Consider the following 24,569-nt stretch of genomic DNA (forward strand, 5'->3'; position numbering starts at 1 on the left):
CACTCATTATTCCCTTAAATATTCGAGGTAATGCCATCCCTCATTAATAGATGAGAAAAACTGGGGCTTAGAAAGTATCTAGAACTTGACAAGCATCATACAGCTAGTAAATGTTACAGAAAAAAAATTTAAGTTATTCCAAGTATCTTGATAATTCCAGTGCTTTCTTCCCTTCACCATCCGTAAGAAGTCTACTAATATAGGACCTAAAGAGAGATATTCAAGCAGAAAGAGAAGTAAAAATGACCTTCCCAAAATGCAGTATTTGAATTATGCCCATGCATTGCAATTACTTTTTATCAGAAACAGTGTTCCCACCAGCTTGGGCAGAGGAATGCAAATCATTATTCATTTCACATAGTCTTTACAGAGGATGTGAGATTTCCTAATATTCTTCAAAATGTCCTGTGCTAGAAGTCTGAAAGTAGTAACAGAGTTACAACATTCTCATTAAAATATTTCCTTTGAACTTAGCGTTTTCTAGATACTTTATATGGTCAAAGCCACTTTTAATTTTAAATTCATACTGAATTATGTCATGACCATCACTGTACATTCTAAATTCCCATTACTTAAGACTGAATAAATTAATGAGCAGATACATTACTTCAAATGTAACCTGTTTTGATAGATTACCTAGACTTTCTACCAATTTAGACATATTTATAAATAAAAGACTAGATCACTAAATGGTTCTAGGAACTAGGTAAAAGCATGGGTAAAACACAATAAAAATTCAGTTATTATTCATGAAGCAAGACAATAGCTCTCACTTTTCCACAGCAGAACTACTGTTACCTATCTGAATGCTCAGACCCATGCCTTAATTCTGTTCATACATTTAACTACAGAATCTAACAACTTAAGTCATCAAAAATTACATGCTAAGGAAAGGCAGTCCACCAGGCAGCTTATAGCATTAGGAAGCTATCCGTTGAGTTGTTTTGATTATTTTAGCAATATACTGATATAATAATAATGTCCTAAGGTGTCTACTAAAGTGAATATGTTACTGAAAAGACAAAGCTATAAAATATTACACCAAAAATGATTTTAGCAATATAAATTAAAATAGAAAGATTATATTTTTTGATCAGAAGATAATGGTTCAGTGTTTGGGGAAGTTGTTTGGCAATATGTAACAAGAGCTCTTTAAATGTTTATATTCTTTGACCCCATAATTTCACATCTAGAAATCTATTCTAAGGAAATAATCAGAGATATGACCAAAGATTTATGAGCAATGATGTGCAGTACTACTTATTAAAAAAAATGTGGAAAACTATGAATGCTTGAAAATTAATAATATTTGAAAATAATATGATTATAAATGCATCAAAAATTAAGTATTCTTGAATATTTACTACATATAATACTAAAGGAAAAGTCAGTATTCAAAACTTTATATACAACATAAACCTAACTTTTATTTGTGTGTTTTCTGCTTTTGAGTTTTTGTTTGTCTCCTTTTGGCTGTACCATGTAGCATGTGAGATCTTAGTTCTCCGACCAGGAATCGAACCCATGCCCCTACAATGGAAGTGCAGAGTCTTAGCCACAGGACCACCAAAGAAGTCCAATATGAACTTAAAAAAAAAAAAGAAAAGTAGAAGGCAAGGCACTTGATCAAGGTGCCTAGTCACCTTAAGGTGACTAGGGTGATCAAATTATAGACGACTATTTTCCTTCTTAATGTTCCCAAATCTTCCACATTTGGTACAATAATTACTTGTAAGCTAAAAAATTATTTTAGAAGGCACATTTACAACAGCCTCATCTTAGCTTCTTATATCACTCTAATTGGCACCAACAAAATAAAATGGTCTACTATATAAAAGAAGTCTCTTCTATGAATATGAAGCAAATGCAAAATTGGACAAGCTGATCCAGAGAGCTCTTGACATAATTGTATCTCTTTAGACTGAATACTAATGCTGATAGCACTAATGGAATGAAACCAGATGGCATGAATAATACATTACTTGTACCAATCAATGCTACAGTGTTACAAGATGATGGAAAATAAATACTCAGTAAAAACAGAAGAAATTTCAAATGCAAGTACTGTATAACAATCCATCTAATATCTCTGCTGGATTAGGTTATAAGAGAATTGATGCGACTCTGCCAAAGGAATGCAAAATCGATAACAACTGTTGCTATCTCACTGCCAAATTGTGTTCTACCAATGATGTATCAGAAGAAAGACATTACACAGATGACTGTCACTGAAGGTAAATTATTGATTAACATACATGTATTTTCATGTAACTATTACTACCCATCAATAAAAAACTTGTCTTGATGCTAGGAAATGCAAAATTTTAATTGTCTATCTCTGTAATTAGTGTAATATTATATGCTATGTGTTTTTTTTTTAAAAGAACAGGAATGAAACAGAAAAGTGTTAACTGTAGCACACATTATCCACATTCCTAAGACAAGGATCTTCTAACATGTAGCACTGCAAGAAATGATTCCCAGTTTTCAGTCTCCTTGCTTAAGTGGCTAGGTGATTGATGAAACAAGCTTCAAGGAATCCATAAACCCTCTCTTATTCACATGCATGTCAGTTCCTCTTCAGCTGAATTATAGTATGGGTCAGTGCCTTAAGAGAGTGAAGGAAAGAGGATACTAGCAGCTAAATGGCTCCTTAAGTCTAAAATCCTATAGGGAAACTCGTGGAGCATAATATTCCACATGTCATACAAATGGGGGGAAATCTCTTGGAAAAAAATGATTTTTAGGTTTATCATAAAAATTTGCTTAGATATTAACTCTCCTACAGACCTAATTTTTGAATTATATCATTTTTACTTCAAGTCATCCTCTATTCTGAATAATAAACAAATTTTATTTTCCAAGAGCACTTTTCTGCTAAAACAAGACAGAAATAAAACAAAGCTAACTTAGTTTAATACTTTAGCATAATGGCCAAAAAGAATGCCTTGAATCTGAGGATATCAGCTATTTTTTCATGGAAGCTTCTAGGTTTATCATAAAAGAAACTAAGATTTATAAAAACACAATCATAATGGAATTACACAGCAAAATAAAGGATTTTTAGAATAAGAAAAAAGTCCTGACACAACTGTTGGACAAACTGGAATGAGTTTCTTGGGAATATTATAAAATATTTTTCTTTGGTTATCTTTACAAGAACAAATATAAGGAGCTTCCTGATTGACACACTAACCAGCACACAGTACTTGCTTGCTCTTTTCTCTATTTCCACATTAATTCTCTTGAGAGCACACAAAAATGCCCAGTTACATACCAGTGCAAAGCAAAAATATCTGTCAACAATCGACCAGCAGCAGGAGTAATTTCTACTCACCACGTGATTGGCTCTGAACAGGAAAACCAGGTTAGGCAGAGAGAGTTGGATCTTCAAAAACTATTTCCACCAAAATTCAGATCTCTCTCTTGCCTATGTGGGTTTAGCTATGCAAAACTCTAAAGACCACCATGGTCTGACCAGCTTATAAATAACAACTAAATATTAGGAAAACTGTATGCTGTTAAATGTTGTTATTTGGCAAGTAAAATTACTCTCTGAGACAGCTACTGGACAACTGTGTCAAAAAAAAAAAAAATTTAAATTATAGAGTATTTGTAAAAATATAAAAATAATAATGGCAAGCACCCATTGGTCAACAGTCTACCATCCAGGTACTATGCTATGAACTCTAGATAAAACTTAACTACTCTACTCTTTTTAGTAAACCTGAAAGTAAGTATTAATAGTCTCATTTTACAGTAGCATAACATGAGTCTCAAGATTATTAAATAAGTGGCAGGGTCCTAATAAAGGTCCAGCTGCCTCCTAAGTCTTTGATATTTTCACCAAGCCACATGGCATCAGCACTACACTTAAACGTGTGTGTTGGCAAAGCTGTACTCAACGACAAATTCATAGCCTTAAATGCTTTCAGTTTTCTAAACAAATTAAAATAAACAATGCAAGCTTTCAAGTAAGAAGTTTGAAAAAGGAACAAAGAAGTTTGAAAAGGAACAGAGTAGGCAGGAGAAGGGGGATTAAGAGATTCAAAGCACAATGAAATTAGAATAAGTTCAATAAATAAATAATAGAAACTGTTCTGGTTGAATTTTTAAAAATCCCAAGGCAAAACTACTCAAAAAAAAGTGGAGAGGTGATGACAACACAAAATTAAGAGAGAAAAAAAATAGAGATACAATGACAAATAAGGGTAGCATTTTAGGAAAAAAGAGGAGGAATACACACATACCAATGGAGTCCAAAAGATTCCCTGGTGGCTCAGATGGAAGATCCACCCTTAATGCAGGAAACCCAGGTTCAGTACCTGGATCAGGAAGATTCCCCTGGAGAAGGGAATGGCTACCCACTCCAGCATTCTTGCCTAGGAAATCCCATGGACAGATGGAGCCTGGCGGGCTATAGTCCACGGGGTCACATAGAGTCAGACACAACTGATTGACCCTTTCACTTTCTCTTTCAGTGGTTTCCAAAATATACTTCTAATGTTCTAAGGAAAGTTAATAGATGCTCCACCAAAAATGAAAAGGCATTTGGCATCTAAATGTAGGAAATGCTAGGCTAAACAACGCGAACAAGTTATTTCTAGTATTTCTCTTAGTCTTTAACATGCTAAAGTATATACGGTTAATCTCCAAAAGATTTGATAGTGGGATCATTCCACACAATACTCTTTCAAAAAATACTCCAGTATAGACACACAAAATGTAAATATTTACAAAGCTAATCTAACACTGATATAAAAAAATCGAACGAGTAGTGCCATAGAGAAAAGTCAATTGAAAACCACTGTAATACCCTGTAGAGGGTAATTAAACAATTGTGTATAAGCCACCATAGGAAAATTACCGCAATTATTATAGATCTGTATAAATACTATTCTCCCTTTGTTTTAACTCCCACTGCAAATGATGTCAAGAAAAGCAAAGTTGAAGTGTTTTATCCTTTGTGAGTTGACACTGGGAGGACAAGATAGTGTTGCAATTTTCCATGCTCAGCTGGGTTTCATTTAGATGAGGAATGTGGACCCTATAAAGCCAAGTCAATCACGTTCCTCAGTTTGTGGGGGTGGAGGAAAAAAGAGGAACATACTTCTCTCCTGTTTTGTTTTAAAAATGTCATAAATATTCCTCCTACTAATTTCTGGAGACCCATAAAACACTGAGGTGTGAGAAAAGGATGTGCAGTAATCCATTTTATCTATACTGGAACTGTCAATAAGGGTGGGTCTACCTTGGCAATAAAACTCTTTTAAAAGCACACTAAAATACTTAAAACTATTTGAATTCAACATATTGACTCAATGGGAGTTAATGCCATAGAATCACAACTGTCAAAAATCAGTAGCTCAAATATGACCGTCTATCCTGGAACTTAGCTTGAGTGTTTTATTTGCACATGACTGAGTGACTGCACACCTGCTTTTCCATGACAGTATGAGCTTATTCCTATTGTCCTGGTGCAATTATTAATATTGTCCCTCTTTCCTCTCCAAAATGTCTAGTTTGGATTTTAACTATTCACCTTAAGCTCAAGTCATACAGTGCAGTTGTTTTCATAAAACCTTTAATCAAGGATTGAGGGGATGACCTGATATTGAAGTCATAAATGCATATCTGCATTCAGATCACTGCTCTGCTAATTACATGACCTAGGATATTTTCCTCTCTGGTCCTTCATTCCTTAGAATAAAATATGATAATAATAGTAACTATTTCAGGGTCATTCTGAGAATTAAGTAAGAAAATATCCTATACTATATGCTATTATATAGTATAATATACTATTAGCATAGTAGCTAGAGTTTAAGAAGGTTTCTATAAATGCTAGCTATGAATATGACAACAACCACCTCAGAGCCCTAAGTTTTTTCTTGAATATAATAATAGCAAAATTCTTAGTAACATGGACTATTGCATTAAAAATAAACACATGGAAAGTGCCTAGCAGAGTGCCAAGTATACAATACCTAGTCAACAAATGTGTATTTCTTAGATCTAAAAGATTTTCTCAAATCTAAAAGCTGCATTACTAGTGATCCACCACCACTTTGTATTTTATTTTATAAATAGAGATTCTACACCTGGAAAAATAAAGCACAAAAAAGAACAGTAGCAAAATATAATTTATGTCTAGAAAATACAACCTAAAATGAAAACAATAGGAACTGAGATTGTCTCAGAGGAGCAAAATTGCAAGGAGATTCAATATTCCAGAATGTTTGGAAGGTCCTTGCACTTCGGAGACATATGTTGCTGAATCTTTCTTTTTTTTTCCATTCTTTATAGCTTTCCCCCAGCATTCCATCCCATCCCACCCTAGTGTACTCAGCCAGAAGTAGACTCATTTGCCTCCAAGGACATATGTCAGCATTTCCTAACTGTCAAGAATTGTGAAGGGTCTAAGATTTTACCCTACTTGCAAGCTAACAAGTTAATCAGTCATAGTTTTATGGATGCTTGCAGAAGATTCAAAAAGCAAAGAATTTTATTACTTATAGCAATCACAAGAGCCAGAATTCAGCATTTGTCCTAGTTCCCGGAGCCCTAATTCCCATCATGCAAAAAGAACGAAGGCAACATCTACATAAGTTGTGGGTTGGGTTACAGAAAAAGAACCAAGCGCTTAGGGAAACCAAATATTTTATAATGGGCAGCAATTTTGCCTGGAAGAGATGACGATCTTTACTACACTAGACAAAACACACACAAGCACACACACCTGTGCTTCACTCTAGATGGAGATATTATCTCTATCTTCCAAGACTATTCCCTGTAAAGATTTAAAAATATATTCTTAAAAAGGCAGTGCAGAGCAAAGACAGCCAATGCCCCAGTGCACCATAAGACGTGCACAAGTACAATGCAGCATACAGAACTGTCTCCGACACCAAGCAGGCCCTCGTGGAATGCGTCCCCCTTCTCCCACACACACTGTTCTGTGCTTACCTAAATTAGGAAAATATTCAACACTTTTTTTTTAAAGTTTCTTTAGAGCAGAACTTCTCAGAGCCTTTAATAACCCAGTGTGGCTTAGTGAACTCCCAACAGGAGGATACAGAATGCAGTGTTTTAAAACCCATTTTTCACAAAACACCTATTAATATCTCCCAAAGGAATATTCTTTGGATCACAGTTTGGGAAATCTGGGGAGAGTTTATACCACGTGCCCAATATCATCATTCTCTCTTATACGAGGTTAGCTAATATTTTCCCTTTTATTTCCGAAAATCCCAAATCCACAGGGAAGTGTTTACATAAAGAAATGCCTTTCAAAAGAATTAAATGATTGAAAGCAAAAAAAGTTGCAGAGGCCCTCTGTGCAAAAGAATCCTTAAAAATAATTGGGACAATGTAGGCAAAGTACTTAACACTAGCTGGCACACAGTAAGTGCTCAAAAAATAGCAGCTATTAGAAGTATTGGCCATTTCTATCATGGTACATTTACAGAACCCTCTTTGTTATAACACACTGAATTCCTATTATAAGTAAGCTGGTGTGGCTGTAGTAACATCGGGTCATGACTAGCGATTTTTCCCTTCTAATTCTACCGTACACTTTCCTACATGCAATGTTTCCATTCTCCTCATGCCAATATTTTACTCCACAAACTGGACCTTATAATCCTCTAGGTTTATTTAAGTCTAAATTTGATAAATGTTACTCAAAGCCAGTCTTCCTTTTTGCTTTCTTTTAAGGTTAAAAAAAAAAAAATAGATCCTCGTTTGTTGAGAACTGATTCAAAGTTTCTGTGTTTGTACTTTCTTTAGTTTTTTTCTCTCTTAACAGGGCTTCCACCAAAAGGGCAAGCTGGATCTTATGAACAAGTGGCAAAAGACACTGCTTTAGTTTATGAAGCTCAGCACCAAAATAGAACACGGAGAGGCCTGCTTGGTTTTTCAAAGCAAAGGCGATGTCAAAGTTAGCTTGACTAGGTCCCAAAGGAGGTTTTTTAACTCCCTGCTTCTTCTATCAATAGTTCCTCTCATGACAGAATCTCCATTTTTTTCTGAGCCTTTTGAGGAGAGAAGACCATTTCCCCAAGACACCCATCACCTGACCAAACCATCTTTCAAAAATGTGCATGTTTGAATTGTCATCATGCTTTGGATTAATTAATGATAAACCACTAGATAAAGGTCTAGGAAGACTTAACAGCTGGATCTAAAACCAGTCTCTAAGTTTAGACATGGGGTAAGGAAGGGAGGAGAACTTCTCCAATTATACCAAAATGGTAGATAACAAAATGACATGCAAATCAAAATAATCCAGGGCTCTCCTCTGCATTCACAGTATGTTAGAATGTCCTTACATAGGTGCTCTTTCTCCTTGTTGCTCAAGCTCTCGTCTGTAAACTACACATAATTTTCACAGCTTAGACAGTAATGAACACATACTATATTAATTGTATACCAAATAAATTATAAGCAATTTTTAAAAATTTTATCCTAACATTCTGATGAATATCCACTTGTACATCTGTTACTCTCGGAGTGAGCAAATCTCCAAGTCAAGTCATTAAAAGGAACTCCAATTACTCTGGCTTCATAATCTTTCTTGAATAGCTGCTAAGCAGGAAAGTACATTTCCATTTCCAAAATTCAAAAAACAAATCTTGTACTTCGATAGTGTGAAGAAGAAACTCCCAAGTAACAAACTTCATGAAAATGGTAGTCTACATATTAAAATTTCTTACAAAGTTGTATTAAAATCTCTGCTTAAATCTTACTACATGTACTATTTGTAGATATTTTAAATACCTGTTTCCAACAATTCAAACTTTTAAAAAGGTTAATTCTGAAGAATTCTCTTACTAGTGTAGTTCTCACAAGTTACAAGGGAGAAAAGTTGCCAGGCATTTTCCTGGACTTTGCATCAGAATCACCAGGGAACCTTAAAAAAAAAAAAAAAATCCCTCTCCCGTGAAATTCAGTGAATCTAGGGTGGGGAATCTGTACTATTAAATGTTCCCCTTTAGATTCAACCTAAGGCAAATTTTATAACTACTAAAGGATAGAGGTTGTACATTTCAAGCAACATCTGGCTGGCAGCAGAAAACTGCTTTGGAAAAGGGGTGGGTTCTCTCTTTTATAAGAATAGAGAGCAGACTTTTCCCTATTCTTTTGAAATGATAAGCCAAGAAGTTTTCTTCTGCTCCTCCGTAAACCACCTTGCTATATAACCACTTGTTCTTCAAGCACGGGGTCAAAAGATAGAATTTTAAAAATAATATATAAACATGGTGTATGTTCATATGTGTATTTCTTTAACTACAAGGTGATAAGACAATATCATCAGGTAAAGTCAAGCACTTCCCAGGTGGTGCTGGTGATAAAGAACCCACCTGCCAATGCAGGAGACAAAAGAGATGCAGTTCCATCCCTGGGTCAGAAAGATGCCCTGGAGGAGGAAATGGCAACCCACTCCAGTATTCTTGGCTGAAGAAGCCCTATGGACAGAGGAGCCTGGTGGTCTACAGTCCCTGGGATTGCAAAGAGTCAGACACGAAAGAAGCGACTTAACACAAAGTCAAGTCAGAGAAAGACTGTGCAGTTGTAAGCAAAAAATGCTACTTGGTAACTGAAAAGTCAAAGAATGTATTCTAAGTTTTGTAAATTTTACTTAACTTTCTATTTTATTTGCTCTCATTCAAAAAGGAATAAAGAAAATGAAAGAAAGTGAAGTTGCTCAGTCGTGTCCGACTCTTTGAGACTCCATGGACTGTAGCCTACCAGGCTCCTCCATCCATGGAATTTTCCAGGCAAGAATACTGGACTGGGTTGCCTTTTCCTTCTCTAGGAGATCTTCCCGACCCAGGGTTTGAACCTGGGTCTCCCACATCGTAGGTAGACGCTTTACCGTCTGAGCCACCAGAGAAGCAGTCTTTTGAAGTTTTCCAACAGAGAAAACACGTTATTGTTCAGACATGTAGTTTAAACCAAGCTGTGACTGCCCTCTGGTGGCCGCTTACCCCCATCACAGATTTTTAGAGAGGCTTACAGAGGTTTGTTGTTATTGTTTTTAATTTTTACTGAAGTATAGAATCCACCTGTAATGCAGGAGACACAGGAGATATGAGTTCGATTCCTGGGTTGGGAAGATTCCCTAGAGGATGGTAGAGTAACCCACTCCGGTATTCTTGCCTGTAGAATCGCACGGACAGAGGAGGCTGCTGGGCTACACTCCATAGCGTTGTAAAGAGTAGGACACAGCTGAAGCGACCGAGCATGCACATTTACAATGTCGTGTTAGCTTCTGCTGTACAGCAAAAGTGAATCTGGCATACATATACATATAGAAACTCTTTCTCCAGACTCTTCCCATATAGGCCATTCCAGAGAATTAAACTTTGTTCCCTGTGCTATTCAATAGGTCTTTATTAGTTATCTATTTTATATATAGTAGTGTGTGTATGAGTGTGTATATGTCATTCCCAAGCTTCCACTCTATGCCTTCCTCCTCCCTTACTCCCTGATAACATGTTTGTTTTCTAATCTGTAACTCTACCTCTGTTTTGTAGATAAGTTCATTTTGTACCTTTGTTTAGATTCCACATATAAGTGACATCACGGTATTTGTCCTTCTCTCTCTGACTTACTTTACTCAGTATGAGAATCTCTAGGTCCATCCATGTTGCTGCAAATGGCATGATTTCATTCTTTTTTAGGGGCTGAGTAATATTTCATTGTATAAATACACCACACCTTCTTTATCCATTCCTCTGTTGATGGACATTTAGACTGCTTCCATGTGCTGGCTACTGTAAGTAATGCTGCAATGAATACAGAGGTGATGTATCTTCAAATTATGGTTATCTGCAGATATATGCCCAGGAGTAGAATTGCTGGATCACATGGTAGCTCTATTTTTAGTTTTTTAAGGGCTTTTCATACTGTTCTCCATAGTGGCTTACATTTAGCGAGGCTTACATCTTAAAAGACAACTTCAAGTTTCACCATTAAAGTAAAATAGAAACTAAAGTTAGTTTCTAAATGTCCTGATATACTCATTCTTATAAATATCTCTATCCCTTTAATTTATCTCCTGGGACATCTACAATTTTTGAAGTTTACTTTGAACTTTGATGCTAAAACAATACAAGATATTTTTATGTTTTATTATCTATGATTGTATATCCTTTACATACCATAAAAAAGACCCCCTCAATCTTAGCTCCTATTAACTTCCGGAGGCAAGGTGTGCCCAACCAAGGGCCCTGACTCTTCATGCCTCCTGCAATGGGTCCCTACAGGCCCGGGACTGCTCCTGCCCCCAGCAGCAGAGACAGGCGTTCTCCGCTAAGTCCTTGGCCTCTCAGCAAGTGGTCTGGCTATAGTTGCCTACTTTGTTGATCTTCTTGCTTCTGAATCAACAAGTGTCCAGATCCCAGGCACTCATGACGACCACTGCCCCAGCCTGTTGAGGAAGTGGTACTCATTTCAGATGGGAGGGTCCTTGACCTGAATCACTTCAAGTCCTCTGAGTCAGCATTCCTTCAGGAACATTTATATGCCAGACACAATTCCAATGGGTGTGTTCATATGCCAACTAAATAGTATTTATCATTTACATTAAAAAAAAAACTTGGTACCTCTTTTTCTTTGTGGAAAGCCAAGTATAATTTTTTATTCTTCTTTTTTTATTATCGTGTTGTGAACACAAGGTATTATTATTGTTGTTATTAAGTAGGACAATCAAAATTAACAGAATTTTTGGTAGACAGAAAGCAAGAAAAGTTGACCTTCTATTTTCCTACGTAAGCAATATTTTTTAAATTATCAAATTTAAAGTATTATCACTAAGTAATCACATTCTGGTAAAAAATATCACTCTGTCTAAAAGTGGGTTAGAAGTTAAATAGAGAAGTTTCTTAAAGTAAATCACCAACAGAAAGAAAAATCAGCTAATCTGTGATGGTAAATATTTATTCCTTGTGGCACACATCAAATATACAGTGGTTTGCAGAAGAATAATATTTATTCACAAAGTGAAATGAATGACTTACATGTTGCTGTGAAACAGTGTGCCACATTTTTTCAAAAGGTGAAAACATACCATACAACTGTTATTGAAACTAGCTGCTAGAGTAACTTGTTAAAATGCTGTAATAGCTATAATTACATACATTGACATGGAACATATAAATGATTTATTTTTACATGGAAAAAAGCACTTTCCAAACAGTATGTACCTTATGATCCCATCTTAAAATAGTTCTATCTTTTTCTTTATGTTTATTCACAATAGAAAGCATTCACAAATCTGGAAGGATATGTACTAAATTAAATTTAAAATATTTTTTTCTTTCTGGGCAATGGGATTAGGGTAATTTTTATTTTTATTTCCTTCTTTTTAGTTATCTATATTTTCTGACAAAGAACTCTCGTATGTAGTACTTGTGGCTTTTTTAAAAGTTATATTTAAAAGACAAGAAAGTAAAAAATAGACCACACTAACTTTTGTGTTATCCTGGGCTATCACCATGTCCCTTCCTCAAGAAAGATCAGCACTGCTGAGTAAATTAAAGAAAATTTTACTTGCTTGAGGCCTACTCCAAAGGATGGGGGACAGGAACACTATTCTAGGATCTCTACAATTTCTTTTCATCATTTTTTGAATTTTAAATTCCTCTATGTCTCCACATTCCAGACTGACTAAGGAAAGACAAGAGTATATTTTGCAACAACTGGCTTTTGCTGCACTCTGCTGGAACATTCTCTGATGTTCTGCACAAAGTGATCAATAAAGAATGCTTCAGTCTTTGCCACATCTGGTTAAAATGTTCTCAGGGAGATTTACACATTTTTATGGATAAATGAGCATATTCTTTAACTAATAAAAGGGAGGGATATAGTTTACAAACATACACACCATGGATCACCATGTTCACATATTAATAAATGACTATACATAGTTATTATGGATGTTAGAGGTAATATTTTTAAATGTTTATTTTGTACCCCCCTGAGAGACAGATCTGTTCTTACCTCTTCTAAGCAAATTCAGAGATCTACCTTCAATCTTTTAAATTCCCTGGATGTACCTAACAGGACTCACATTTTATAGAATCATTACATTAAAAAAAAAAAAAAAAGACCAAATTAAGCAGTTTTGCAGATTGTTGGAAAATAGTCAAATGACTTACACCTGCTTTAAGTACCAACCCCTCAGTCCTCACTCTTTTACCCCTTCCCCCAAAGCACACCTGCAGTCAACATATAGACTCTTTCAGTCAACATGAAGCTCTTTCGGTGAAGAGTAAATCAATTTGTGTTGGCCCAAGACTCCACAAAAGAGTGTCTAGAGAGGCCCTCGGTAACACAGATGCAATGGAAAAGAATTGTGGCCGGCTTGTTTCAACAATCTTCCAAGGGCAGGGAGGAAAAACTTTCACCTTAGCCCTATCTTGGGAGTTGCAAACACAGATGTTGGCAAGAATCCCAGCATACACAAAATACTTCTCAATTTTTACTAATACCTGCTAAAATTATGTTTTGGCCTCTTTGCCTGGAAAGAAAAGTCTGGAATAACCCCATCTTTTGACTTCATAATCTGTATAAATCTCTTGAAGAGAGTTCACAGAGAAAGTTTGTATGGAACATTTCTTCTGGAAAAAAAAAAAAGCAGTGGCCTCCACAGGGTCACCTTCCTCTCTGTGGACTCCTCTACTGCACTACCAAATTAGAGTGAGGAAATTCAGGAGTCCATGGCCACAGAACAAAGTGTGGAGTGCCTCAGCTTGGACCCCTGCTTAACCTCCCAACAGTATCCTCAGAAGCCGAACGTGTACTAGTGTCCCCGTGTGTGCAGTAGTAGGCTCAGACCTCAAGGCCAAAACAGCCAGTCTCATTTTGCAAAATGACCTGCTATGTAACAACTGTATTGCACAGCAAACACCACCAGCCTGGCCAAGGGAAAGGAGCCCACATTGACTAGGTACTTAGAAGAGCCAGGCCCTAAATCAGCCCTTCCAATCCATTACCTCAGGAAATTCACTCAGTGTTCCTGAAATGCCCCCATTTTACAGAAGAGGAAACCGAGGCTCAGAGAGCAAGCTTCAACAATCTGCCTGTAGTCACACAGGAGGTTAATAATGAAGTCAGGGTTGAAACCTATATCTGTCTCTGACCCCAAAATCTATTTTAAGTCCAGTGAACTATCTCAGAGACCTCAGTTCTTTCCCCATCTTAGTTGGGGGATTCTGGGCAAGTCAATGAATCTTTGGGGCTTCTTTTTATTCTTTTGTGAAATGAGGTAACTGAACCCAATTTCTAAAATTCTATGATACTCCAAAAATCCATTATTCTTCAGACTAGCTCATATCTTTCTCTGCTAGTCCACCACCACACCTCACCTTTTTTTTTTTTCTTTTTGTTTTCTGATGTGACATAAAGATATAAATTCTCACGGCTAAAAAAATCCAAGGTAGTCTTAAGAGCTTCATAAGTCAGACACTCTCTACTGCTGAGTATAGTTGGCAATTGTCACTAACGTTCTCTCTGAATCTGGTTGTGTTTAACGGTGAATGTGTGTGCTCAGCTGCTCAGTCATGTCCAACTCTTTGTAAATCCATGGACTGTAACTGGCGAGGCTCCTCTGTCTGTGGAATTCTCCATGCAAGAATACTGGAGTGGGTTGCCATTCCCTTCTCCAGGGGATCTTCTGGACCTAGGGATTGAATCCAGGTCTCCTGCATTGCAGGTGGATTCTTTACCATCGGAGCCACCAGGGAAGACCAAGCCCATGTATACTGGCTATCAAATAAAAGTAGGCCAAATAAAGCATCAAGAGCTATTAAAATATTTAGCATGGTTTCAGGAAATTTCAATCCTTAAAATTATTTTTCACTTATTCACTATAAGTTAGAAAGAAAATTACCTAACACCTTTGAGTCAAATAATTAAGTTTATTTTTGCCATACCACCATTAGGATCTGGTTTCACTTTTTTGCTGCATTGTAACCTCTAAGCATATTTATACAAGGGGACAATGAATTAAAATGGAAAGTTATTACATTTTAAAAGTAAATGCTTTAATATTTTAAATGGAAATAGGTTCTCCATTTCCATCAATTGTTAAATCAATTGGCCTTACCCAAGCATAGTTATCTCAAAAAGAACGCAAGTAATGCTTTTTAAAGTCTATCTTCCTCAATAAAATGTACATTTTATTTCCTTACTGATGTGCAATTTTAATTAAAACTCCAAGTCCACATTTTGCTTTTTAAATGATAGATATTTTCATTAACTAACAAAATAGTTAACCCATTGCCACAATCCTCCTGAAATGTGTGTGATGAAGAATTAAGGTAGCAAGGGCAAAAGGTTACCTAAGACTTTACTATGGTGTGAGCTTAAATTATAGGCTTTAAACAAGATGTAAGGACCAATGCACATGAAAAAAAAAGTGCAATTTTAATGGAATGCAGAACAAATTAACTTTTTAACATGTAATAATACCCAATTGCATAATGGGATTTTGTTAAGTGCTCAGGGAGCAGAAAATAAAAGTAACACTGCAAGGTATGCTTGTTAACCACTTTAAGCATAAGCCATCATTGGCCTACTAAATGCTGTAGTAAATGGACACATTGTGACATGAAAGACTGGATTCTGCCATCTGACTGGCATGTTTTGTGTGTCGTTTCTTTTTAAAGGCAGGAGAACGATCAAAACCCTTTAAGGAATTTTGTTAGCAATTTCTCAGAATCTCTTAACCACACTTCCCTAGGCTGGGACAGGCTTCTTTGCAAGGTTACCTTCTCTCCTATTAAGTCAACCAGGAAGGTGGCTACAAGATGCTCTAAACCCAGCTCTCTCCACAGGGGCAGAGCCACCACAACATTCCAGTCCGGACCAAGGGAGCTTGCAGTTCAATCTGAGCCTCTTGCTTGTAAAGCAAAAACTACAGGGCACAGGGCCAGCTTTTGTTTTCATCCAATTAACTGACCAAAAATGGTTTATACTGTGAAGAGACCCCCATGACCTAGCCCCAGAGCTTGACAACAGAGAAATGAATACACACCCAAGTTTAAGAATTACACTGCAAGAAATCATCATGCCACACTGACCACACAGTCTATCTCTCCAGGGAGAGGGTCAATGACATGATCAGTTCTTACTCCTCATTATTAGGGCTGAAAATATATTCATCGTCCTTCTGCTGGTCACATTTGTAATCAAAACCTGCTTAAGCATACAGAGAGCCAATAGCATGTAACTCTCAAGAAGACTAAGAGCTAATCATAAATTTCCTCCAAAGATGTCAGGGGCTATATTCATTAATTCACTCTATATACTCTGAGGCACCTATCATATGCCAGGCAATATACTTGATAGTGAACAAGATATGGTCCCTGTCCATATCTGTAGTCCCTGTCCTATGCCCACAGGACCTAAAACCTAGTAGCTGCACACACTGCCACAGATAGTCTCAAATCAGGCTTCAGCTTTGGTAAATAGCAAAGTGCCCAAACTCAGAATGTTAACAAGACAGGTCAGTAGAAAAACCTTTTCCATCTCTCATTATATGCTCTCTTTTTTTGTGCTGAAATGCTTTGGTGAAGTTTCTAAAAACCTGGCTGAATGAAAGACTGGCCGGCCACTGGAAAGAGAAAATGGTACCAAGATACCAAGATTTCATTATCTAAAGGCTGAAAGTCAAATATCACTCTGATAAGCCAAAAAAATCTCATTCATATATTCAGGCATATATTAAAACATTCTTAACTTCATGTCTCTAACAAACTCTGCTAAACAGTTATGGAAACTTTTGCCTTAGAGCCCAAATAAAACCTCAGAATCCTTATCAATTCAGCATTTTAGGCAGCTATCACCATGGAATTGGCATAGGAGATGAAAATTATTTGCTAGTGCAATCTTAGATTAAAAGAATTTCAACACCCAATAGAAAGGTGGACTAGATGACTAAGGTCTGTTGCAATGCCATGAATCTAAGAATATGAAATTCTAAAACTGGGATGTATCCAACTAAAATTAATTACAACATTCCTAAAATGTGTTTATTAGTAGGGAATTTAAACCCACAGAAGGAATTTCCCCAGTGAGATAATACTATAAATTGTGTTTATTTCACAAACCAGTCCTCAAAAGATTCTTCTAGCCCATCACGTGCCAAAATGGAACTGAACCAGTATACACTTGAAATTAAAAATGAGTACAAAATAACAGACCTATGGGTGGCAGGGAGGGGAGGGGGAGGTTAGTATACTATTCTCAATAAAGTTTAAAAGTTTTGTGGACTGGACCCAGGATCTAACAACTACAGAAACTGTCAAAACGTGGTGTCTGTTACAGCTGTTGGGGTGCATGTCTCACCTCCCACACTAGACTAGAAACTCAACGACAGCAACCATTTCTAACATTTTTTGAGTCCCTCCCCAACTCCCCTGCCCAGTGTCCCTAATAAATATTAAGCAACTGTAGACAAATGACAGATTTGCTTCAAAGGAAACCTAGAAGCACCAAGGAAGCAAACGCCCCTGCTCTTTTCTATTCAGATAAAAGGAAAAGGGATAATGGGGTGTCGGTGTGGTTTTTTTGTTTGGGGAGTATTTTTTGTTTGTTTTTTTTTTTCTCACTAAAAGGATATAATTGGCCACCTCCTCCACTGTCTCTGACTGATTTGAAATGGCCATTTACACCTATTAAATGCTAATAAGGTATGAGTTTGGGTACACAGAAAACCCCACCAGACTGTAAGCTCCATGACAGTGGAAAACATGACTATCTTGTGAACTCCTGAGGTCTTGATGACTAGAAAGGTGACTTTGTACACATCAGGCATTCAAGTGACATTCGCTGAGTAAAGGAATGACTATAATGTTCAGGCAATATCTTTTAACAGGCACCTGGGATCTGTACTAATCTGTATAGTGTTTTCAACCCTAAAGTATATATAATTTCTCAGTCTACCATCCATTTTTCCAATTTTTACAAATGTAGGCAAAAAAAAAATTCCTTTTCAAGTTTATAACATGAAAAAAAAAGTCAGCACAAACTTGATGATAAATGGTAACAGACCCTCTGTTTCAGTGTCAGGAAACTGTAACACCACTGGCGAAGGTTACCAAGCATGAAGAGAACAGCCAGACGGGCATCACGGGCAAGCGCAAGCCAGTGTGGCTAGGACTTCTGATTTTTCAAGAGAAATCAAAAGTCAATTTTTTATATGTAAAGTTTCATGGCTTTTAATTTTGGCAACTAATAAATGTGTCAATGAAAAACACTATGTGAGCCAATTTTAATGTCTGATCAAGGAGACAAGTATGATTTATTCCTAAGTTGTTCCTTCCGAAATGCAACAGAGAGAGAGGAAAGTGAGAGCGAGCACTCTGCTTCCTTGGGAGTTTTCAAGCAAAACTACAAAGGCTGTAAATCAGGGATGCAATGAGCAGGAGGCTAAACAGGCAGCTCCAAATGCCCCCTCTAACTTGGAAAAACCTGAATAACTAGGGCAATGCTTTCAACCTTTCAAAAAATTGAAACCCTAAGTGAAGCCCAATACCTAGAAAATAAAAGATAAAACTGAGGTAATCCGGAATGAAGGCTGACCTCTCACCCTTTATCTTGATTGCCCACTGAGATGTTAGGGTCCCACGGAAACCATTTCGGAAAACAAGTGACTGTGGTGGTGGGCTTCTTGGGGTAAGAGGAAGGGAGACAAAGTTTAAGGCTAAATCTGAGACCGGGAAAGACTTAGAGTTAGAATTTGAAGTAAAAATATGTTCTGTAAAATGTTCCATTAAAAAGTGCTATGGGTAAGCGCCAAGAGCAGGAGGAAATCTAGTCGTAATACAAACTGAGAACCATAGTTACTCCCATATTCTCTGAGTTCAGAAAGCACATGTAATAGAAGATATCACCATGAGGCCCAGACACAAGCTAGATGAAACCACTGAGAAACTGAGAATTGGCTGGGAGTTCTGTACTTTAATCTCCACATCCAACATCAGACATGAAAGAAGAATCAGCACATTCTAAATGTTAACAGAGATCAGGACCAAGCCCTCACAATACCACAAACTCAAACTAAAATTAAAAGACACCATTTTCATCTATAAAATTGGCAAAAATTCTTTTTGTTTTTTTTTCATGTTATTTCCCAATGTTGACAGAGATGCCGAGAAGTAAATTTTCTTATGTGCTGCTGAACAGAGAGTAAACTGATAACAGCATTTCTGAAGGAAAGTGTATATTAGAAGCTTTTACAAATACACATGAACCTTGGCCCAGCAATTCCACAGGCAGAAATTTATCCTCAGGAAATGACCATGAATACATCAAATTTTACCCTCAAAGATATTCACTGCAGCATTATTTATAGAAAAAAGGTCATCAAAGCAACCAAATAATCCAACACTAGAAAACTGGTTAAATGAAATTCTGACATATCCACATTATGTAGCATCGAATAAGATGTTATAATAATATTTATAATGACAAGAAAAATAAATGGCCACCTGATGCCAAAAGCTGACTCATTAGAAAAGACCCTGATGCTGGGAAAGACTGAAAGCAGGTGAAGAAGGGGATGACAGAGGACGAGATGATTGGACGGCATCACTGACTCAATAGACACGGGTTTGAGCAAGTTTTGGTAGATGGTGAAGGACAGACAGGGAAGCCTGGTGTGCTGCAGTCCAAGGGGTTGCAAAGATTCGTACACGACTAAGAGACTGAACAACAACAACAAATGACATGAAAAATAATCCAAAGATGAAATTGAGGTGAAAAAAATAGGACTACAAACATATCTTTTATATAATGACCCCAATTTTTTAAATTATACACACACGTATACATACAAAGAGAAAGAAGAATACAGAGAATTACAAGCATTTTTCCGTTTCATTTTTGTATGTTGCATTTGCTTGAATTTTATGAATTTTCTATATTGATAATATTAAATGTATTTTTTAAAAAAAATTTTAAGTACACAAAATGAAAGTATTTGATTGTTCTGAAAGAATCTTTTGTAAAAATTTCCTTTTTCCATATAATTTGAACTCACTTCACTATATAATCCACTCAGAAGTCAATCATTGTTTACCACCTTTTATAGTCATTTCCCCTTTTTTCTCCTGTATATTTGTAGGTCTGAAGCAGTCAAAGAAATTGCTACTAATTTATCTAAATCTCCAAATAAAATAAGACTGCAGAGGCACTCACATGCTGCCTCCTTCTCAGTCTACTCTTTTTTGGAAGCTGAGTTTTTGTTTGGTTTGGTTTTTTAATTCATCATAAGCAAGGGGTCAATGGCTGACCCCTACCTTTAGCTATTCATGCTAAAATATTCCACAGTTGCTTCCATATACAACTCTTTCCATATACAGCTGGGCTGGGTGGTCTTCTAAGACAGGACAACGTGGACACATTCTTTTGGCAATTCCCTGTAAGGCACTCTGCAAACAATGATGTTAATATACAGTCCAGTGAAGGTGTTGTCAGGGAATGATTTAAAAATCACCCCTGTACTTTCTCGGAGCAGGCAATGGCACCCCACTCCAGTACTCTTGCCTGGAGAATCCCATGGACGGAGGAGCCTGGTAGGCTGCAGCCCATGGGGTCTCGAAGAGTCGGACACAACTGAGCGACTTCACTTTCACTTTTCACTTTCATGCACTGGAGAAGGAAATGGCAACCCATGCCAGTGTTCTTGCCTGGAGAATCCCAGGGACGGGGGAGCCTGGTGGGCTGCCGTCTATGGGGTCGCACAGAGTCGGACACGACTGAATCGACTTAGCAGCTTGTACTTTCTCTGCTTCTGGTGGCACTGTCAACTCATAAAATTAACAATGATCTGGTCATTTCACTAAAAGTCCTTAAAAGTTCCTATTCTTGACCTGGTAATTACTATTGTGGACATCTATCTTAAGAAAAGAAACTTTTATTAAGAAACAAAGTGATGTTCAATACAAAATATTAAACTCAACCAAAGTCTTAATAAGATCATGGTTAAGTAAATCATCATTCATGGTTCCATACAGTTTCCACTTTGACAAACCTGAAAGTTATAATGGCTGAGAACAGAAGCGAGCCTATAAGGTTTCTCGGGGATTCAAGAATTGTAAGAATACCTGGTTTTTCACACACTTATTATTGAAACATATTTTAGCTGGACCAGTACTTGATTGGACCATTTAACTCATAACCTAATGTTGATTGTAAGGAGTCAGAAAAACTAACTCAGCAAAAAATGAATTGATTCTTTTTCTAGGTCCCAATAATTACCTAACATTCCACATTCAGTGTAGTTCAGTTCAGTTCAGTCTCACAGTCATGTCCGACTCTTTGAGATCCCATGAATCGCACACGCCAGGCCTCCCTGTCCATCACCATCTCCCGGAGTTCACTCAGACTCACGTCCATCAAGTAGGTGATGCCATCCAGCCATCTCATCCTCTATCATCCCCTTTTCCTCCTGCCCCCAATCCCTCCCAGAATCACAGTTTTTTCCAACGAGTCAACTCTTCACATGAGGTGGCCAAAGTATTGGAGTTTCAGCTTTAGCATCATTCCTTCCAAAGAACAACCAGGGCTGACCTCCTTTAGGATGGACTGGATCTCCTTACAGTCCAAGGGACTCTCAAGTCTTCTCCAACACCACAGTTCAAAAGCATCAATTCTTCGGCGCTCAACTTTCTTCCCAATCCAACTCTCACATCCATACATGCTCACTGGAAAAACCATAGCCTTGACTAGATGGACCTTTGTTGGCAAAGTAATGTCTCTGCTTTTCAATATGCTATCTAGGTTGGTCATAACTTCCCTTCCAGGGAGTAAGCATCTTTTAATTTCATGGCTGCAGTCACCATCTGCAGTGATTTTGGAGCCCCCCAAAATAAAGTCTGACACTGTTTCCACTGTTTCCCCATCTATTTCCCATGAAGTGATGGGACCAGATACCATGATCTTCGTTTTCTGAATGTTTAGCTTTAAGCCAACTTTTTCACTCTCCACTTTCACTTTCATCAAGAGGCTTTTGAGTTCGTCTTCACTTTCTGCCATAAGGGTGGTGTCATCTGCATGTCTGAGGTTATTGATATTTCTCCCAGCAATCTTGAGTCCAGCTTGTGCTTCTTCCAGCCCAGCGTTTCTCATGATATTGCACAGAAGTTAAATAAGCAGGGTGACGATATACAGCCTTGACATACTCCTTTTCCTATTTGGAACCAGTCTGTTGTTCCATGTCCAGTTCTAACTGTTGCTTCCTGACCTGCATATAGGGTTCTCAAGAGGCAGGTCAGGTGGTCTGGTATTCCCATCTCTTGAAGAATTTTCCACAGTTCATTGTGATCCACACATTCCACATTAAATAATATCAAAGATTTCAGTCACCAGCTTTCAGAATTTTATGGAAGAAAAATTTTTTTTAAAAAAAGAAAAACAAAATTCAAGGAGAGTATTATCAAACAAGAAACCAAATTTTGGACAGATAAAGTACCTCATCTGAACCTATGATGCAGGCTCATGAAAAAATATGTTTAAAAGAGAACTGTAAACCTAACTGGGATATAAATATAATTTACCTCAAATGATATACAGCATAAATCTTTCAGACACTTGCAAGTTAACACTAGAAAGATGATGGAACCTGTTCTTATTTCAAGATGATAATTGCTTCTTAAGCACAAAGGGATCATAAAAATGCCATAGTGACAAAACAGAGAGTCCCGAAACAACTCAATAGTTAACACAATCATAGCAAAGGAGGATTAATAGCATTGCCTGTAGTACCTGCAATGCTGTTCAACTCCAGGAGTGGGAATGATAAACGTAGGTCTAAAATATACAAGTTATAAAGTGCATATGTGTGCTCAGTCACTCAGGCGTGTCTGACTCTTTTTGTGAGTCCATGGACTGTAACCTACCAGACTCCTCTGCCTATGGGGATTCTCCAGGCAAGAACACTAGAGTGGGTTGCCATGCCCTTCTCCAGGGGATCTGCTCAACCCCAGGATCAATCCCAGGTCTCCCACATTGCAGGCAGATTCTGTACCAATGGAGCCACCAGGGAAACCCTAAGTGCATATCTTTTTAGCTAAATAATATTCTGGACCCAGAAAAATTATTGGCAGAGACAGAGGCATGTCTTCAGAAGCTCTGTGAAGAAAGGCAAACTGCCCTGGAGTCAGGACCATTAAATTCACCAAATATGTACTGAGTACCTACTACATGCCATCCTAGGGTCTGTGTTAGGTAATGGGGCATAGTATTGAACAATGTTCGGCCTGGCCATTCATTCTACTCTGAAGACAAACTAAAAACAGACAGAAAATTTCCTTCAGCTGAAAGGTACAGTAATCATCTGCTAGAATAAAAACTACAGGGAAGCATGGCTTTCAATTTATTCTAAATAAGATGGGTCACAGAACAAAAAACACGTTAGAATAATGTTAGAATAGAATATTGTTGAGCTGTATAGCTCCTATTAATCTTAATATCTATTAAGATAATTTCATCATTTTCATAATATACTTTAATTAAAAGCTATGTATAATGCATCTGCTCATATTTTACTTGAGGCACCATTTAACTTTTCAAATATTAAAGTGAATTAATCATCTTCAATGGCAAAAGACTAGACCAAGAGGCAATATTAGTCTATCTCTATAATTATCATCAATATAAATATATCATGCCCCTCATGGCTATATGATGTTGATGTGATTAGGCACTCAGTCGTGCCCACTCTTGCAACTCCATGGACTTTAGCCTGCCAAACTCCTCTGTCCATGGGATTTCTCAGGCAAGAATACTGAAGTGGGTTGCCATTTCCTTCTCCAGGGGATCTTCCCAACTCAGGGATCGAACCCAGGTCACCTGAATTGCAGGTGGATTCTTTACCAGCTAAGTCACTGGGGAAGCCCAAAACTGAGCAGAAATACACACACATAGACAGAAGCATGGTCAGTTGTGACTGACTCTTTGCAATCCTATGGACTGTAGCCTGCCAGGCTCCTCTGTCTGTGGGATTCTCCAGGCAAGATTACTAGAGTGGGTTGCTATGCCCTCCTCCAGGGGATCTTCCCGACCCAAGGATCAAACTCCTGTCTCCTGTGTCTCCTGCATTGTAGGCAGATTCCTTACCTGTTGAGCCACCAAGGAAGCCCTCATGATAATAAACCATATCATACACACCTTTATACAACTCTTTCAATCACAAACAAACCTGTAAATAGTAGTTGTTCAATAACTATTGACACAATAATCCCTTAAACTGAATCTCTTAATCTCTGAATTTTAATGGTCAAATAGGCTACACTTTCTAAGAAATTTTTAACTACTTATAAATACTTTGACACAACACAGTAAACATTTATATATCGAATAATGCTTCTGAGAATCAAGAATCACCAGAAAACACATTTCCTAGGCTGAATCTAAAGGAGCTAACTTGAGCACACATCTAAGAAGAGCACACATGAAAAGCAGTAAGAAACACACCACTTTGTGTTATTTCTTGACATCTGATCAAAATCTAAGTTTAATTTTAAATGTATAGTGAAAAAGAATAAATTGTTTTATTT

At 37.2% G+C, this 24,569-nt stretch overlaps 1 protein-coding gene across 3 annotated transcripts in view; it reads right to left on the minus strand.

Annotated features, from left to right (window-relative positions):
* BBS9 (Bardet-Biedl syndrome 9) overlaps positions 1-24,569 on the minus strand; it is a 476,883-nt gene that overhangs the window by 187,736 nt on the left and 264,578 nt on the right. The window lies entirely within an intron of this gene.

The sequence above is a fragment of the Bos javanicus genome, chromosome 4 (genome assembly GCF_032452875.1).
Source record: "Bos javanicus breed banteng chromosome 4, ARS-OSU_banteng_1.0, whole genome shotgun sequence".
NCBI classification, from domain to species: Eukaryota; Metazoa; Chordata; class Mammalia; order Artiodactyla; family Bovidae; genus Bos; species Bos javanicus.